The 12,674-nt window shown below is 41.2% G+C and overlaps 1 long non-coding RNA gene across 1 annotated transcript; it reads right to left on the bottom strand.

Moving 5' to 3' along the window:
* Positions 1-302: 302 nt before the first annotated feature.
* LOC122466334 lies at positions 303-8,305 on the bottom strand. Its single transcript, XR_006291751.1, has 3 exons — positions 8,050-8,305; positions 525-530; positions 303-312 (listed from the first exon to the last, which is right to left on the bottom strand). It is a non-coding gene; the product is annotated as an uncharacterized LOC122466334 (long non-coding RNA).
* Positions 8,306-12,674: the final 4,369 nt, after the last annotated feature.

The raw sequence follows: 12,674 nt of genomic DNA, 5'->3' as shown, positions 1-12,674 counted from the left end.
ACAGAACCCTAATGTATTCTGACACCATGCTAAAGCCTTGAAAGGTCCTAGCTAAGGTCCCATCTACACTACAAAATGTAACTGTGTTGTAAACAGGGTAAACTGGGTCCCTATACTTAGTTGTAATCATAGGGTAGATGGCTTCTGATTCCTACCCCTGATGGAATGGACTAGCAAATATGAGCCATCAGCACAAGAGCAGTGTACAGTAGTTTCCTCTCTCAAGGCAATATACTAATTATTTTTCTGAATGCTTAGACCATAGGATCAGAAAGGGATGAACTAGGAGCATCTTATCTCATGGAAGTGTAACTACTCCCTCATAACAGAGAAGTCCAAACTTATTTAGACTATGGGCCCACTGGTTCTGTTGAAAGCTCCCACTGAGTGCAATGGGAGCAGAAGCCGGCCTCAAATCAGGAAATTCCTTTTCCAGAACCGACCTCATGTCACAATATTTAGCTGCATGATTGTGAGGGGAAGGGAAAGAGGGGAGTTTTCCGCCTTTCCCCTCCCCAGTCAACCATTTCCTCAGGTGGCAAGAAACCCTCCTCTCTTCAAGTAACAAGAATCCATGTCCCCTACCAACTACCCCTCTATACAAATACCAAGGGCTCTTGCCTTCCCTCAACAAGCTTCTATAATGCAATGATATTTGGTCAATACAAAATTCTTCAGCACTTTGTAAACTGAGGGGCATTCAGAGTTTGAGATTTGTATTAAGTACATGGGGATGAGAACACTATGAGGGATAATGTGCTGGCTAGATTATATTCATTTTGAATTCAATTAAAACTTCTGGTGTGGATTTTACTGGAAGCTTCCACAGGAATGTGCATGTGATGTAGAATTTATCACAGTGTACTGCAGAAAATCACAGGACTCACTGCAAAGTTTGTCTAGCTGCAGACTACACAGATAATGAGCAAGGAGTAATGGCATCTTTACTCACGTAGTTTAATTTAATTTTCTCTCATATACTGCCTGATGAATCTTTTGAGGGTGGCAGCTATACATGGTGGTGGAATATTCCAGATAGGGGAGTGGTCATGCTGTACCCTTTGGGGATACCACCAAGAACATTTCAGAGGTAGGGGTGGGCAGCTTTGGGAACAGAAGGAGGGAAGGTGGGCCTAGAGCTATATTGACCCTGATACTCCATGCAGGTTCAATAGACTTTCAGGAACCTGCACTGAGTTTCATTAACCCACAAACCCGAACTGACTCCTTTCATGGACACAACTCTAACTAAGTGAATTAAAGAACACAGACTTGAATGCTTTTTCTGATTAGTGAGTTTGATTCTTCTATATGGGTACAATCCAAAGAACAAATTGAAAATCCAGTCTGTTTCTAATCTGTCTCAAACTGGTCTCTATTTACATCTTTGTACACAGAGCTGTGTGGTTTATACCTAGGGTGATCAGGCAATAATGAAACTTACCCTCCTTTGTAAAGTGCTTTGAGACGTGCAGATGAAAATCTCTTTATAAGAGGTATTATTATATTGTTTGGAGTTTTATAGATTTCCCAAATGAACTTGGAAAAGTTTGTGTCTAAAAAACAAAATTAAGAAAACTTCTGAAACATTGTGTGTGAAACCAGTGCTTGCGGAATGATTCCAAAGCAACAGCCCTGGAGACTGAAATCCTGCATTTATCTACAAGACACGGACAACATAAGCAATGACAGCTCAAGCTGCCCTTTACTGTTCTACCAATCTGTCTCAATCCTGTCCTGGGGGTCCACCTCTATAACTGAGAGGTAAGTCTCTAAAGCCTGTTCAGTCTTTGGCCACCCTGTGGAAGCTGGCAATTACCAACAGTCTTGCCAATCAGGGGCAATTCAGATGGTTGTTGTGACAAGAACATACATCTGCTGGGATTTGGACTAAGACCACCAAAAAGTTTCACATAAACCAAACCAACCATCCAAACATTCCAGGTAACATTTTCATTGACTGAGATACACAGGTTCCTAAGTCTCACTGAAAGTCAAAGTGCCTAAGGGTATTAAACAGGATATTAAACAGGATATTTCTTCCATTTCCTGGCAAGGATGAATGACATAATTCTGACTGAACTAAAGGATGTATTTGTACTTCTTACTTGACTTGGCATATGGATATTGAGCTTTATATAGAATAGCTCTCTAGTAGTTAAAGTACTTTACCATTTCTGATCGCCTTCATGTTTCTCACAAAGAGAATCTTTATAAAGCTTTTTAAAACTAACTGGAGATGTTCATGTCACTCTTTCATAGTTCCTGTATGGGAAAAGGCCATGACTCTGAGCTCTTAATGAAAATGACACAAAAGAAATACAATCAATAAAGTCTAGGTAATTTTTGTATAATCAGACAGCAGAAATTAATCATATGCAATACCCATTGGCACTGCTATAGTTAAAGTTCTGCACAACATTTCTACCACAAACTGCTCACATACAGAGGTTTAAAATTTAGCTGGTGGGGCCACAACTTGGTTATAATATGTCAATGTTTTGGCAATTTCTGAACCACAGAACTATAAAAACCATGTTCAACCTGCTCAGATTTGAACATGGTTTTTATAGTTCTGTGGTTCAGCAAATTTTCCTCTAGCAAATTTTAAAAGAAAGATACTCCAGGTAATTAGTCAATAATGTGTATTAATAGTGTTTGATATTTATTTAGCAACCATCCAGAGTACCAAGAAGCCAAAGTACTGAGATTTAAAATGTAAATGGCCTGTCTGGAATTCCAGACTTAACAATAGCTTTTGTAGGGGTTCATCAGGCTCTTAACATTATGAAACCTCTTCATTGACCTATGGATGTTCAGTGTAGGGCCATCTAAATGGCATGTGCTTTGACCAGTGGCCATATGTTGTACATCTCACAGTTCCTGACAATTTTCAAATAAGGAACATTCCTAGCCATTGAATGCACAGCGTTCAGCCTGCTTATGGGTTTGAATCAATGTGTGTGTAAATTTTAGCATACACTCTAACTCCTGCAATACAATGATGTAAAGTCTTTGTAGCCCTCACCCTGACCACAGGATAGTTCTGCTAGGCTTTAGCTCAGTGAGAATCACTTAAGGCCAGGATGTGGTTGATTTCATAAATAATAGAGAGATTCCGTAATATAGGGCCCTATCATCCCTTTCAGCAGCAAATGCAAGGAAGGAGAAAAACTAATAGCAATGCAGCATAAATTTCAGCTAATGGAGAAACTGACAGATTATTCCCTCCTGAGAGAAGGATTAGAGGCAGTACAGAAGAAAGTTGGGCTATGGCTATTCAGCTACAAATTTCTGACTACCAATACTGCACAATTAATCACTGGTCCACAGCTACACACTCACCCTTTGCCTTCTCTCAAGAGGCAGCAGACTGGAAATTAGTGCTGTAAAGAACAACGGTCAATCATAGGTGAAATATACTGAAACCTATGGGGATTTGCTAGAGAAGCATCAAAGCCTCAGCCAGAGTTTACATGCCCTGGGACCGAGTGTAAAGTGTCACTCCTTCACCCTTCCTTTCCTTTGTGCCCCTTTTCATGCCTGTGAGAGTTTGGCCCAATTCAAGGGTAAAGCATGTTCCCTAAATGGTACTTTAGGGCATGCTTCTCAAGCTATCTGATGTGGGGGACCGGCAATATTTTTTCCAATGTGCGCACAGACCGGCAGCCGATGGCTTGCAGACTGGCACCGGTCCGCGGACCACCACTTTGAGTAGCAGTGCTCTAGGGATCATGGCTACTGCCCAACCCACCAGCCAAGACCAGTGCATTTCCCCACATTGACCCAGATGTGGATTGTACACATGGAGAGGCAAGCATGGTGTTTACCAACCTTTCATTTCCACTCTGTATCCTGGCCTATTTTCAAGGGAAGAACATGCTTTTGTTCACCTCTGTGCCACACAGCAGAGGAGCACATGGGCTCCATAGTGAAGATATGATTAGCAACTTGTTACAGTCTTTGGAAGATGTTAAACAGAAGCTACTAAAAAGGTAGACATTTTTAAATAAGCAGGTTCAGACAACTTGCATCCAAGAGCTTTAAAAGAGCTGGCCAAGGAGTCACTGAACTATTAATGCTGTTTTTCAATATATCTTGGCGCACTGGGAAAGTTTCAGAAGACTGGAAGAAAGCACTAATGTTGTGCCAGTTTTTAAAAGGGTAAACGGGATGACCTGGATCATTATAGGCCTGTCAGACTGACATCAATCCCAAGCAATATAATGGAGCAGCTGTTACAGGACTCAATTAATAAAGAATTAAATGAGTGCAATGTAACTACTGCAAATAAACAAGGGGTTTATGGAAAATAGATCTGTCAGACTAACTTGTTATCTTTTTTTTTTTTTTTTTAAGATTACAAGTTTGGTTGATAAAGGTAATAGTATTGACATAATATACTTTGACTTGATACCACGTGACATTTTGATTAAGCTTAACAAAGAGAAGGTTAAGGGGTGACTTGATTACATTCTATAATTATCTACCGGGGAACAGATACTTAATGGGCTCTTAATCCAGCAGAGAAAGGTATAACACAAATCAGTGGCTGGAAGTTGAAGCTAGACAAATACAGATTGGAAATAAGGCATACATTTTAAACAGTGAGAGTAATTAGCCATTGGAACAATTTACCAAGTGTTGTGGTGGATTCTCCATCACTAACAGTTTTAAAATCAAGACTGGATGTTTGTCTAAAAGATCTGCTCTAGGAATTATTTTAGGGAAGGTTTATGGACTATGTTACACAGGTGATCATAATAGTCCCTTCTGGCCTTGGAATCCATCATTTCACACAATAATTTATTCACCAATGAATCAAATGGGTTTAGTTTTGACAGGGTTTTGCATTTCCACCAAGTTTTCACTCTTTTTAGACCACAGTGCTACTTATCCTGGAGCTATGGTAGAGGCAGAAACATACATTTGGAATGGAAATAAGTCATACATATTTTAGGTTGGAAAATAATCTAATTGAGTTTTTATTTTTGTTTATCTTTATGTTTTAAACTCCTGAGTTGGTTAGTCCTGCCTTTTGTCAATCCGTTTTTGGCATCCCTTCAAACAAAGATGTGTCCTGCCTTGGGCTCAGCTCCTAGCTAGGCTGTGAGAGGACTGATGCATTCACAAAGCAATCTCATATGGAAAATTGAAACCTTTCGTCTGGGTCCGCAGTTTGTTATCTGCAGAACTATATAATACTTCCTAGCCAACTCTAAGACAGTAGAGCTCATCAGAATTTTTTTCCTGAGTTTTTTATTAATTGAAAATTCAAAATAATAATAATAAAAATAAATTGGGGGGGGGGAAGTTGTTGAAAAACTGAAAACCCCACCACTGTCAACAAAAATGGAAGTTTCTGTTTAGTCAAAAAAGCCATCCTTTTCCCCACTGGAAAAAAATGTTTCAGTGCCTTAGTTGGATTTATTTCTGAATGGCAACTGTAAGAGCAGTACTATATTTCCCCCCGAAACTAGACAAGTATTGTAAAGCATAAAAAAGAAAAATCACTACCACTCGCTTTCCTATTAGTCAGTTCTAATAAAAAAAAATCACAAATATATATTTCAGGAGGATGCATAACAGTCTTCCTTGAATGTTACCTGTCTGTTTTTGTTATGAAGGAAATAAACTTAAGGGTTTCATTTAAATTGTGAACAGTTTTAGGCTTAATCAAACATAATTTAGACAGATATTTACTTGCCTTTGAGGTGCTTCCTATTTTTGGAAATAGGGAGCAAATAAAGAATGGAAATGAAGCTTCCCCCTGGTTGAAACAGCGCTCACCTGCTTATGACAACCCAATAAAAAAGTGTGTAGGAGTGAACAGAAGAGCACAAGCTTTGCACCAGGGCTCACACAGCACCAAGGAGCAGCCCCAAGAGGCGGCATTCAGTTTATGCAGCACTTCCTGAAGCCACGGTCTCAGGACAGAGAACAGCAGCAGAAGTTACACTGAAATGTAATTTCCTATCGGCATCACCCAATGCGATGGAACAATACTTCGCTCTAGGATTTCATAGTGAATACAACTGACAGTTTTAAAAGCAGCTATAGCAGCTTTCTGTTTCTCTTTTAGGTATTTTCACATTTCAAATCTTGATATATATGTTGGTGGTAAAATCTTGGCCTACCTTACACAGGTTGACAGGGGGAGAAGAGAGAATGAAGGTAGCCTCTTCCTGCCCCTTCCCCATACCAAGCGCAGGACAGGACATGAACCTAGTACTCCTTCCAGTGGAAGGCAGGGATAGTTACATGACTAATTAACATGCCCCTGTGGACTGGCCTGTGGTTGCTGATTAGATTGGTCAGTGGGGTTGAGAACGGCCATGCTCCCAGCCCCTTGTGCTTTAGCAGCAGCCATATTGGGAAACACACAACATTCTTTTTGGACCAGCAGTACGAGGCCGAGTAATGGGCATCATGAGCCCTTGAGGCATCATGGCCTCCAAAGTAAAAATGGATTAGGAACCATCTGCCCAACTGCTTCTGTCTCGTTGTCCGACCCTTATGCACCTCACACTCATAAGGTGCTTCAGGTTTTCTAGAAGCAAAATCTTTCTGTAGAACAGAAAGATATTGCTGCATGATGACAAAGAAGTTTAGGGCACTTGTAATGAACCCAAAGTTACTAACCTAGCCCGTCATCAGTACAGAAAATGCTTCCCCACCAGAATAAACACCGGCAATTAACTGTATTGTATTAAAAGGTGTCACTGAAGCTGCTCTATCCTTTTGGCCACTCAAGTATATCCAGGGTTCTCTTTTCTTTGCAAAGAGACTTCTGAAGTATTTTCTCTGTTTTGGTGTTTAGTGGGACAGGGTCTTCTCTCACTGCAATTACAGTGGAATATTTATTTGGAATATATTCATTTAACACAGGGTAGGTCTATACTGCAATTAAAAAACCTGCAGCTAGCCCATGTCAGCTGGCACAGGCTCGCATGGCTCAGGCTAGGAGGCTGTGTAAGTGCAGTGCAGATGTTCGGGATCTGGGAACCTCCCCACTGCTGGGGTTCCAGAGCCCAGGTGCGAATGTCTACACGGCAATTAAACAGCCCTGGAACCCATGTCAGTTGACACAAGCCAGCCACAGATGTTTAATTGCAGTATAGACATCCCAGAAAAGACCCAGGAAAGCCTTAAAAAACTAGCCTAACTCATAATTCTACCTGGCATAATTCTGCTAATGTATCATGTATACTTTATTTCTTATTTTAACCAACTATTAAAGGCATTTGTATGAAATGGAAGACAGGCCCCTTGTTGCATTTAGGAGACCGTATGGTCTAGCATTTAGTGCAGCAAACTGGGTTTCAGGAGACAGATTCTATTTGCTGCTACACCACTGTGCAAATCTAATTTCTCTATGCCTCAGTTTCCCCACTGGTACAACTGCTTACCAACCTGTTATGAAAGGGGCTCTTCAAGTGCTAAATATCATTCCTGTGAATCCCTCACCTCCAACTGTTTTTTGCTCACTTTAGATTACAATCCTCTGCCTCCAAAACACCACAACTGATTGCTCAAGAGATTATTAGGACGCTGCACAAAAAACAAAGAATCATCAGAATCAGGGGAATCTGAGCTGGGAGGGGGCAGAGATGAGCAGATGCATTTATCTGATCCCTTCTTGTACATTAAGAAGCAGAGTGCATGTTCAGCAAAGTAAATATAAGCCATCTGTCACTGCGACCTACGCACAGGTGGTAATGAGAAACACTACAACAAATTGCAGCTCTAAGCTCGCTGACCCCCACTGTGTCTTTGCTGACCTTTGCCTGCCAAAACAAGCAAGAAAACAAGATATTTTCACAGGGCTGGATCCTCCACTAGCACAAATCACCATCACTTGCTTGACTTCATTGGAGTTATGCTGATTTACAGCAGTTAAGGATCTGTTCCACACTTTTTTAATTGCCTGCTATATAGTTACTTGGTTTATGCTATATCGGTTCTTGTGCTGAGCTCATCGCCATGGGGTCTGAGCGCAATAATGCCCACTGACACACACGACTTCCCTCCTATGCTTCATTCTGTGACATTCCATATTCTTTATGAAAATATGCTTATGATATGAATATGACATAACTGAGATATACTTTATGCAAGTGGCTTATGTGAGATATCATTGGAAAGGCTATGATTTACTGAACGCAATTATCCAATTTGTGTGCCTGTATCATTTCTGTATCTGAAGTTAGGAATATTGACTATGTATCTGTATTTCAACTATGCTACTTTGGGTGACACCCACTGCTAATACTTCAGGTACAACAATGGAAAAGCCAGACAGGACAGATGGCCCATCAGCAAGGACAAGAGACTGTGAAGAGCTTGGCCTTCCTGTGGACGCTCCATACTGCCACTGACTCATGGACTACAGAGTCAGGTGGTCTTGTCACCTGATAGTAAAACATTACCTGGGACTTCTTGTAACTTTCCACGGTAAGGGAAGGGGGGTCAAGTTTGGGAAACAAAGGATTCCGCCTTATGTAAATCCTATTTAAGGGTGGGGAGGAAGGCACACAGGAGTCCTCCTCTCCTTGGCCTGTCTTCCCAAGAGGAAAGACTGAAAAAGGGAAGGCAAAGGGGGAGTCCAGATTAAGACAGGGGCCCAGTCTGAAAGAGAATATAACTGGAACTCTGAATCACAAAAGCTTTGCAAACTGCCTGCAACAATATCTAGGGTGAGCAATACTATTTGTAACCAATTTCTTTAGTGAAACTAGCTTAGTTTGCATGTTTGATTTCATTTGCTTAGTAATCTGCTTTGTTCTGTTTGTTACCCCTTTTACCACTTAAAATCTGCCTTTTATAGTTAATAAAATTTGTTTTATTTATTATTAAACCCAGTTTCTGTAATTTCTAATGAGGGGGAGGGGCAAGAAGTGTACACACACCTCTCTCCACATTGAGGGAGAGGGCAAATTTCATAATATATCTTTGGGTCTGCACTCCAAGGGAGGTAGACATCTGAGTGCTGGAACAAATCCCTTAAACTGAGTCTTCCTAGAGCTGATCTGCAGCTGGGTGTGGCCCTGCCTGTATGTGTCTTAGAGGAGGATTTCAGAGCCTGGCTCTGCAAGACAGGTTAAAGGGGGCCCATGCTAGCAGAACAGGTAGACTCAGTGGTATCTCAGCACACCAGGTTGCTTCCCAACGGGTCCAACCCATCACACATTCCTTCTCCAATTTTAGCTTTATGCAACATGATTTTTGCATAAGAAAATTCAGAGTTCTTTTAATGTCACACTTGATAGAACACAAAGTATTTATATGCAAACCAAGAAAATGCGCTAATTGTGGCAAGCACACTTCTGGGTAAATTTGCCCACCAGTGCATCAGCTGATTTAGTCTGCATATCAAAGAGTTTTATGTAACAGTCTCCGCCCTCAACTGGTGTAAACTGGCATAGCTCCATTGAACATCACACCAGCTGAGGATCAGGCCCTGTTTGTTTAAAATAAACTATTCGCTGCTCCATCTTCTCAGCAATTTCATGGTGTCATACTTGCCACACACACACGTCCAAGGTTCTTGCACAAAACCCAGCTGCAGCATCTCTACCTGGCCATTTAACAATACACATGGAAATGCATAATGAGCTTGACTGATTCGTGATACTAAGTATTTTTTGGCCGCTTTCTTGCAGCCACCATTCTGAACAGCAAGAGTTTCTCACAGTTAGTGGCTTTGGCCCTATTCAGTTCTCTAGCAGATTATTGTGCATCTTGTTTCATCAGTAAATTGTGAGCCACTTCCCTGTATTCATCTTTCAGATCTACTGGAGGAACTGTGAGCAATGGAAGAGAGAGAGAACACTAACAACTGGGGAGTATGTTCAACTGTATGGAAATGAAGCAAGGTCCACAACATACTGTTTAATATCATGGCTACAGCACAGTGAGCTGGTATGTTTCAAGTTTATGAAACGAATTCTCTGCATACTAAAGTTCCAAAGATCCTAGTTGACAGGAGGCTTTCATTTCAATGGCAAAGACCACTTGTTATCAGTGTCATGTTAGCAAAGTACTGGCTTTGTATTTTAAAGCACTGATGTTTAGACAGCACAGATCTTCCAAATAGGAAAGTGAGCCAGAAAATGAAAACTACTATGGTCAAAATCATATCTATATTACTGATCCATTTCTGCAGCAGCTTCCCTGTATGCTTCTTTCCCATTAAAACTTCATGTGTATTCTTGGATAATCTTTTATTCTACATAAAACTTAGAAGTATGGAAATAGTATTAAAATAATACAGTCAATACATTTTACACAGACTAAGGACACACATAATAAAATAACTTGTTTATTGCTATTTCTGTTGCTCTAAATGCTGAGGCTGCCATGTAAAGGACAGAGTTACACAAGATACAGGCTACTGTGGGTTTTACCCAGTAACATTAAAGCTGTTGAGTACAATGCTTAAGAAAACAGACTATGGCTTTGATATATTTTACTTTGATCTACCAGGAAAACATTTCCACTATTTCTCAAAGCAGCAGTTTGGATGTTAGCTGTTTCGATTCACACGTGGCAAGATTATCATTTGTCAAATGCCCCCTTGCTCTCCTGTACAGGCTCACTTGTCATAGTAGCAGGGTAGTGACTTTCTTTGCTAATGGGTGGGAAGTGAGTGGTGGGGATTGGGTAGTTTTGATTCTACTGTGCCAATTCCCCTCACCCAGGAGTGCACTAGCTAGCACAGTTTAGCGGTTACAGCAGTTGAAAATAATCTGCACCTTGGAGAAGTGCTGGCACAGATTACTTGCCCTCTGGAGCAAAGGGAAACAAGGGACTGAACTGTGGCTCTGAGTCACAACACAGTCTCTAGTGTCCTCCTGGGGCAGTACAGCTACACGCTGCTCTTTACTTGGGGCAGACTGTACCATTACAGTGGAGTCCTTTAAGGGGAGGCACGTTCTGAAACGCCATCGGTCACTCTGAAAACGTAGCAATTGTGGTCATAATATCCTGAATAGCATAGGCAGCAGAGCAAGCTTTCCCACAGTTCACCTCAGTCCGGACTTGAAAGGACAGAACAAAGTGAGAAGCTGCTTCATCTTCCAGGCCATTTTAATCCTGGTCTTTGAGATCACGCTTACTGCACCCACTTATTGCAGTTGTGCATGCAAATGACAAATTAGACAAACTGGTCACTTGCATGTGTAATTAATGTAATTGCACGTGCAATCACAGCAACCTAATGTACAAGTTATGCAGACACATTGGACTCCTCGTTGTTATTGTGGATGTGTAATTGTGAAAATGTGGGCCTTTGTCACTAACATCCTAGACTGGAATGGAACCAGCAATATATCTGGGAAAGACTCTGTCTGCTCAGCCAGTCATAGGTCTTTTACATGAAGGTATAGGAAAAAAATGTCATTGGATTCCTGTTGGGTCTCATTTCAAATTAAAGCATATGAGTGTGTTTTTCGGATATTTCAGGATGCACTGAGACTTAGGGTTTCTGAAAGCATTCTTGCAGCAATTCAATAAGGTTTAAAAATTTCCCACTGACCCATTACTTACAATTCAACAGATGTTGCTGCATGTCTCTTCAATACACACTTAGGACCTAACCCTGTGAAACGTCTAGTGCTTCTCCAACATATTATTATTGGTATTACAGTTGAGCCTACAGGTCCCCACTGAGACTGGGCTCAAGTTGTGCTAAATACTGTATGAACACATAAGAGGCAGCCTCTGTCCCAGAGAGTTTATAGTATAAATTGACAACACAGATGAAAGGTCAGAGGGGAAACTGAGGCACAGAGAACTGAAATGGACTTGCCCAGGTCATAATAGCAGGTCAGTGGAAAAGACAGGAGTAGAACTCAGGTTTCCTGAGTCCCGGTTCAGTGCTGGAGTGGTCAATATCCACCTCACAATTCAGGGGTAGTTATATGAACTGTAAAAATGGTCTTGCATAAGGAACATTATGCAAAAGCCATGGCTTCACATTTGAGGCAATGGGAGGTTACACCCATTTTTGGCTTTATAAGGACAAAGCTTATGCATCCAGGAACAATTTAAATAAATCCTGATCTTTAAGATCATCTACTTGAGCATCTTATGTTAGGCAGCTAAATCCACATTGGGGCACTTAAATAAGTGATTAATGGGAAATCTACTTATTTAGGTATCTGAATTTAGATTTAGATGCCAAATTTAAGGCACCCAGGTTTTCAAAGTGTTGGCACAAGTAAAAAGGAAATTATTCTTACAGGATAACAACCCAAAGTCATTACGGAGTCAGATTCTTGGCTCTGCTACGGCCACGTAGCACTGTAAAACTAACAATGCAGAGGGACTGTGAAGGTAGCTTAAATAGCATCCTCAGAATTCCCACCCCCACATAGGGGCATTCTTTGCAGTGTAAGGGGCATTCTTGGGTGAAAGGGAGGGTGATTAGGGCATCTCTATGCCATGCAATCTCCAGCTGACAAAATGGCCCCATGGCGCCATATGCAGCTAAATTGTATCAGGTCGCCTGAGGGACTGAACCCAGGATCAAGGGAATGCAGACCTCTCCCCCCCGAAATCTATTGGCCAGACCGCAGAATCTGAACCTCCAAACTCTCCCTGCTCATGCTGCTGGGAATCGTGCTTCAGAAGTGATTTCAAAATCAAATATAAGCAAAGGCAAGGAAGATTAA

This window comes from Chelonia mydas, chromosome 6, assembly GCF_015237465.2.
Source record: "Chelonia mydas isolate rCheMyd1 chromosome 6, rCheMyd1.pri.v2, whole genome shotgun sequence".
NCBI classification, from domain to species: Eukaryota; Metazoa; Chordata; order Testudines; family Cheloniidae; genus Chelonia; species Chelonia mydas.
The sequence above is the reverse complement of the archived record's forward strand: the minus strand, read 5'-3'. Positions and strand labels throughout refer to the sequence as shown.